Source organism: Teleopsis dalmanni, chromosome 1 (assembly GCF_002237135.1).
Source record: "Teleopsis dalmanni isolate 2A chromosome 1, ASM223713v2, whole genome shotgun sequence".
Taxonomy (NCBI): domain Eukaryota; kingdom Metazoa; phylum Arthropoda; class Insecta; order Diptera; family Diopsidae; genus Teleopsis; species Teleopsis dalmanni.
This window is the reverse complement of record NC_051846.1, coordinates 95,081,318-95,089,329: the sequence shown is the minus strand read 5'-3', so window position 1 is coordinate 95,089,329 and position 8,012 is coordinate 95,081,318.

Below are 8,012 nucleotides of genomic sequence, written 5' to 3'. Positions count from 1 at the left end.
TTCTTTTCAAATTTTAGTTCAAAAGTGAAGAGCAAGGTGAAGGATTCATTTTTCAATAATGCAGTAATCAAAGGTTCATTTGATTTGCACTTTAAATTTCATAAAATAATTTAGAAAAAATAATTTTTCTGCATATAATGGTTTGACTTGCTGATAATAACCACTATGGGCAAATTTGGAAAATGGCAAAAAAATTTTGCAATTTTTATTCGATTTTTCTATTTACCGACTCAAAACACTTGTATTAAAATTGTCTTTAACATCAATTAGGCTTTCTTAAGAAACCTTATCATATTGAAAATCGAAAAAATTGAAAAAATCGTAAAAAAATGTATACATTTCCAACTATAGCAGCTAAACCAATTAACTTTTATGTGCTCGCGATATTTTTCTTACGTTGCCGATCGGAAGTCTACGTTTGTAGCAACAAATATGTAATATAGGAATCTATGGCAACATATAAAAAAAACACAGAATATTTTACTTTTGCACACAATTGTACATATTGTACATATATTTTTATATTATAAAATACAAAATTTAGATAAAAAAATTTAAGTTACTTTTGAGGAACAACATTCACCCAAAATATATGTGACGGCATGGGCATCACACACTGGTTTTTTGCACCAACTGCAAATCTTTCGCGTTGTTTTTCTTTTTCCAATGTCACAAAATTGACAGCGGACAGGATATTGCGGTTGTTTGTCAGTTGAAATGTTAGGTAAGGTGTTTAAAGTTGAATCTAAAGCCGAATCTGAAGCTCCACGTGTTGCAGTAAAACCTATTACTCTGGTACTTTGAGACCGCTCTTCAATTGCTGGCATGAAAAGTTGTTTAGCCAGCTCTCGGAGAAACTTGCGACATTTGTCAGTTTATTTTATATAAACATTGTTTTCCAAATTACTGAAATTAAAAAACAAAACAAATACTTGGATTTTAGATAGTGGCGCTACATCAGACATGTGCAAAGACTAAAATGCTTTTTGTTTCAATGCAAGATTACAAAGAAAGTATAATTTAGCAACGGGAGCATTGGTAAATGCACAAGAAATTGGAAAACTTAATATTATGTAAACGGTAAAAAATTATACTAAAACACGTTTTGTACAAACGCTACAGACCGCAAGTCTTTCTCTGGTTATGTAGTTCTTCTTTTAGGTAGTGCTATAGCTTGGGAGTCAAAAAAACAGCACGCAGTTGCACTAAGCTCAATGGAAGCGGAATATATCGCTTTATACCAAGTGGCAAAAGAAGTGGCTATAGGAAATGGGTTTTAACGGTTGTTTTACTAAACCTATTTTAAGTCAATAATCCTACCGTTCATAAACACAGCAAACACATTGATGTTCGTTTTTATTATATTCGTGAAAAACAAAAAACGAATCACATTGCTATGGGGTACGTACCATCATCCGAGAATGCGGCAGACATGTTTATGAAGTTGTTAACCGAAGAAAAACAAACTAACTGTTATAAAAGATAAAGATTAAAATTTAAATAATTAATTTTTTTTATTTGTGAATTTATGAAATTTTAATATATATTAACTTATAAAACTATATAACATTGCACAAGAAAATATGCTCTCGTGCCGTTTGGTGCTCACAAATGCTTAAGAAGTACAATGGCGGTGCCTTAAAAGACGTATATAATATTGTAACAGCTGATATTGTAACCGACTATTTGAACATTCAAGAAATCGAATTGATAGATCATCCGCCTGATTTACATACAGTCCTGATATAGCACCCAATGACTTCTTCTTGTTCCTGAACGTCAATAACAAATTGCGTAGATAACGATTTTTGTCGGCGGAAGAAGCCGTTGTTGAATTTAGAAACCTAAAATTTAGAATAATGAATAATTAAATAATGTACTTAAATTGAGAGAAACTTTGTCGGCATAAATGCAACAGTGCAATTAAGTACTAAAACCTTATACTCAAACTTTATATTACTATTGTTATTTTAGTTATAAGTTCTCTTTAATAAAAGTCTTTGAACTGAACGATCCTGCGCGGAACTTTCTATTTATTTCTTACAGAACGTAATTGTTCTTTATGTAATCTTCATGAAATAAAAAACATATGTCATATTATTCGTATATGCCCGATTTTCAAAGAATATAGATGGTAGAAATACTAATAACCTGTAAAAATTTAAAAAAAGTCCGTTATGGTACAGAAGATTAATTATTGAAGAATTTGTGTGCCAATATTATGCATTTAATTTTAAGTAAAATTCTATAATTTTTTGTAAGTGCTGTACGAATTTCTTTGAATGAATAATAAATAATTATAAAAAGTAAATAAATTATTAAAAATTAAACACATGATAATTTTATTACAAAATATTAAATTAAATGAACAGTTATTTATAGTTTCGAGTTTTCATCTTCTGGCAGTAATTTATTTCTAAAAATGAACATTTTATTTCACAGTACGAATTATATTCTATTTAACTATCAACTAGTGAAGTTTATTTGTTCCCACCACTTTCAATTAAGAAGAAACCTTAATGAGTTAATATTTACATATTATTATCACTTAGGTATGATCATGATTGGAAATTTATATCAAGTTTCCTTTTTTTAGCAGATTAGTAAAAATTATTTACACAAACTAATTTTTCAATGTTATTGTTAAATATGTTTAATAGTACTACGAACTAATAAAATGACACGCAAGCACATGACAAAATTATTGACTAAAATCTGGGAATGGATTTATGCTATCTCATACGTGATAATAGGTGTAGTAAATAGAAATCCATTATTTTTGCATTAATTTTAGAGTTTATTTACCATCGTTACAATGATCCGATTTAGATCAAATATGCGCAGTTTTGTTAGATAACTTGTTGCCCTTTCGAAGGTAATTTTTTTATGCCTCACTCATAGAAGTCCTTGTCCCTATTGGCGAAAAATTGAGGCATTCGATTTTTACAAACCTCTCTTGAGCAAATTTTTTACCAGAAAAATCGTTCATCGTTCACCATAGACAAAAACAGATAGTAATCACTTGGTAGCAGCGCTGGACTACAAGGTGGATGCATAAAGACTTCTCAACCATGCTTCCAGAACTTTTAAAAACTTGACGAGTCTTTATCGATGTGCGTGGCCTGACATTGTTCTGATGGAACATAATTCTTTTCTATTGCCCAAAATTAACCGTTTCTTGGGGATTGTTTCTTTCAGACGGTCTAATTGTTAATAGTATAATTCCAAGCAGAGAGTTTTGCCTTAGGCGAGCAGCTCAGAGTAGATGATTCTCTGTCAAACCCATCTAATACACAGCAAACCGTTCTATCACCATTTTCGTTTCACATTATCGTAAGTGAACAGTCACTATTTTTCATCACCAGTTATCAACCGCTTCAGAAATGGGTCGATTTTGTTGCAATTCAGCTTCGATTCGCATATGGAAATTTGGTTTATGAGGTTTTTTGCGTTAACTTTTAACGACATGGATTCCTTAATTTGTTGTAATTTTGCTGGGGTATCCTCAGCCTTTGTTCACAGTCGGTGCAATGTATTTTTATTCGCGGAAACAGAACTTCTCAAATAAAGAATATTATGTTAAATTTAAAAACGAAGAGTTGATTAAAAACTATATTATTATTGGATTTAATAATAGTATTTGACTCATTAAATTATCACAAAAATTCGTTGTCTTGTATTAATCAGACGAGCTTTTTTGTGTAGTGCACATGCAAACGTTTCTTCTTGTTTGGTGGTGTTTTGTTTATTTTACCGTTTGTTACCTTTCTTGCTTTTGTACGGTTGTTCAAACTGTGCGCTTAGCATTTTCAGTCATCATTTCTTTGCGGCGAATTCTTTTTGACGTTTTGACGTTTTGACGTTTTCTGTAGGTTTGTTTTGGTTTTTTTTTTCCTTTCTGGTGACGCGTGTTAAATAGTTGCTAAAAATTTTTTTATTTAAATATTTAAAACTTCATCATTGATCAAGTCGACTAATTAAACATTAAATAAGGTATGCGCATCAAATGTTTTTCTAATTGAACTTATTTTTAATTCATTTCTTATATTTTTAGATTTTAATATCAACAATTTTTTTAAGATTATAACCAATACATTTCATTTATTTATTTATATTTAATTGATAAAATTTTTCTTATTCTAGGATATTCGTTATTTTTTATGAAAAATGTCATTTTTAGTGAAATGTGATAATAAATATAATTAAGGTTAAAATGTGATGTCATTTTGTTTATTTATGTAGGGTGAAATTTACTTGCTTAAATTTGGCCCTCACAAAATCGTGTTGCACTCACATATCGAGCTTTTTTTGTATCCAACCTTATTCAAATGGTTCCAAACGATTTTTTATTCAATTTTTAGCTCTCTCGAAATCAAGACAGTGCTTACATGACGGTCAGACTCTAAAAATTTCCACGATTGTTTCGACATTTTCGACAACTGACTTTCCAGTGTGTGAAGTGTCGATCGATTTTTAACATTGAAATCACTGGAACGCCGCGTACTCGAGCTCCTCTAAATGTGAAAACGGTGTCCACTGACTTCCGTATCTAGCATTTTATAATCTTCGCATAACTTCTTCCAAGCATAAAATGACGCACGCCTGTTTGACTTCTACTGTTTCTGATAGTAGACCATTGTGCAGTATGCGGCATTTAAAGATATTGTACATTACTATTAATAAGTTGACAAGTTTAAGTGGTAGGCCTTTGTCAAGAAGCGTGTTTCTCAAGAATTTTCTATTGATGCTATCAAAGGCTCTATTGAAACCGATGAATATAGCATATATTGACGCCCGAATATATGCTCAAATATATATTTCGTTAAATTGCTCAAATAAAATTCTAATCGTATTAAGTTAACACATAATCTACCAGATCTGAAACCATATTGATTTTCTCGTACATTGCATCCTTGTGTTAAGGATATGCGTTCGAGTAAAATTTTTGAGAATACTTTGCTAGGAAAAGGTAGAAGAGTAATACCTCTATAATGCCCACAGTTTGATAGATCCCTCTTCTTGTATTTTTATAGTTATTCCCTCATTCCTTAATTAGTAATGTGAAAGAGACGCCTAGAATTACCAAGTGTGACTGCGGTTTCAGTTTTATCTGCTTGCACATTAATCTATTGCCTCTTATCTCTTTTGATGGCTTTCTTGATTCATTAAAAGAGCTGTGAATATGTGGCACGATAAGTTTACTTTTGCTCATCACTAATTTTAGACAGTAATTGTTATAGTTTTACATCAGGTTCCAGGTCCCTTGACGGATTCATATTTTCCGTTGTTTGTAACGATAGCCAAGTATTTGCGAATTAACATCTTTGTATATTGTGGTCAGATTTTTTGTTGCGTCACTTGAGTTTTAGGACATTGCAATTCGAGTTGATTTCTTAGCGTTTCCTTGTACAAAATTGCTGCGTTTTGTTTATTAAGTTTTTCGGTATCAAATCGGCGTTTTGTTTTGGTAACCTTCTTACTAATTGTTGTAACGTTTATACGTATCTTGCCAAGCAGAAGAATATGATCGCATACTATTTCGGCTCCTCTTTTTGTCTAGCAAAGATGAACCCCATTTATTGTTTATAAGTATGTGGTCGGTCTAATTAACTGTAACTCTATCTGGTGATACCCAGGTGATTTTGTGGGCAGCCTTATATAAAAACAAGATTTTGCCCACAACCATATTATAACCACGACATAAATCTAGAAGAAGTTCACCATTTTTGTTTCGCGTTCCTATGCCATTTGTACTCAAGTATCGTTCAGTCTCTTTATTAAGCGATCTGATCTTTGCATTGAAATCTCCGGCGATAACTATTATATCTCCACTAGATGTATGAGATGCTATGCAACAGTTTAGTTGTTCGCAGTATTCTTTTTTCACTTTATCATATTGCATTTCAGTAAGTGCATAGCAGTTGATTACGACCAACTTACGCGTTCTAGTTTTGAGATTTAAGATTATTATGTATTCACTAACCTTCACATAATAATTCTTCCATCATTCCTTTCAATACTTATTTAAATATTATCACCTACTACGTGGTGTGCTCCTTCAGGTTTCCCAGAATAGAGACAGATTTATACAGAAACCACACAGCAAGCTGGTTTTTGATTACATGACTAATGTCATCTTATAAATTTAAATTAACGTTGCGAGAAATAGGATTCACAGTATATGCAGTAGGTAGAGCACAAAAAAATTACTTACGAGTATCTTCGAGAGAGCTAGTCATACTTTCAGATTCTGTGGCTATCTATTAGCCACAACAACTACATATGATTTCCGTCAGAAGGTGGTGATTTTCGCGTAGGTAAGCAGTCATGAAAATAGAAACAAATTTAACGCAGATCGGAACAATGGACTGCCTGTTAAAACTCAAGTTTATTGGGTGTGGCAGCAAGAAACCCTTTTATTAATTAATGAACGCTGTCAAAAGCTTTGAGAATTTTGTCAATAAAATTAGCATAAAATAGATTACTGCTTTCGGCTTTCGATAAAGTTTAGATTTTATTTTTTCTACTGACCCTACTTTTTGTAATAATTGCAATAAGCTGACGTTTCGGAATATTGTTATTTTAATCTTATTGTAAATATTAATGGTAGAGATAGGATTGCCTGGACAATTAATTCCTTTCAAATGAAAGGGGGGTACTGGATAGACATATACTTCCTTCCTTTTCCTACCTTTCTAGATCAGAAAGAAAGCCAGCATTCACATAATGGATAGCATGCAACATACCTCCTGTAAAAGTTTGTCGGTGAAAAGTGCATTTCATGAAGTTGTTAACACAATTCAGAAATCAGTGTACTTAAAAAAAGCTACTTCTTACGTTTTCTTAATATCGAAAAAATATTTAACAACGTAAACACGAACGCAATCAATCCCGCATTGGGAAAATGCAGTAGGTTGTTAGAGTATTTCCGGAGCATAATTTTGGAAGCCAGCAGATAATCTTTAATTTTATTTTGCAACGATCATTTGTTAAAGGCTGTGATGCTTAAAGTCTTTTGACACTACGAGTGTTTATTTTGCAGAAAACAATAAAGTTTTTATTGCAATTAAAAATAGTGGACGTAGTCCGGTCACAATTTATATCAACTTATATCAGCTACAGAATATTAGTCACCAATACTTAATTTTAATAGAACTCCTACTCTTACTCAATTAGTGAAAGCTGGAATGTAGGGTTCTCCATAGTTTCCTCTAAAGTCACCATCTGCAAAGATGGTTTAAGAATGGAGAGTGCAATTGAGGCGTGTATTTGCTGCAGAGCTATGTGGATAAGGAGGGCATATTATCGACTCATTGATTTTTACAGTGAATTTTAGGTCAGTCAGATAGCAATAAAAGCTAGCGAACCATCATTGAAAATTATGGTAAAATATCGTGTTTTACTGATGAAAATCAAATGTGAAAAAATCTTCCTTTAATTGATTTCTGAGCATAGCAATATCGAAGGAATGAGGTAGCAGAAGAGATCGTCAGAAGACGTACAAACCTTGAGGAGTGAACGGTTTAAGTGCATAGAAAAATTCAGTACAGTGTTGGCAAATGATTGATCGATTAATTGTGACACTATGAGAACGTTTAGGTTGTATGGTTTAGACTAAACAAGAATAAAATCATAATCTTTTTGAACTTCATCAACCTTGATATTCGTGTATTTACTGTAGTACTAACGGGATATTGTGCCATTACACCAATGCTTTAAAGATAATGTATGATCGCAGAATAACTATGCAAAAATTAGCACGATGAAGATGAAAATATCACACAATCACTATTTATGTCTTTGTCCAGAACTACAGATGAAGCAAATTCAAAGTCTTGAAAATCGTTTCTACAGTGGCTGGCGGAGAAATTTAACATTAATTTAGTACTAATTCTCTGTTTAAAAATAGTGAAACATTAGCCATTAGTTACCTTAAGTTTATTACACATACTTTTGGAAAATATTTTACAAAGATCATAGTCATAACAATTATTATTAATGTACATTGCACT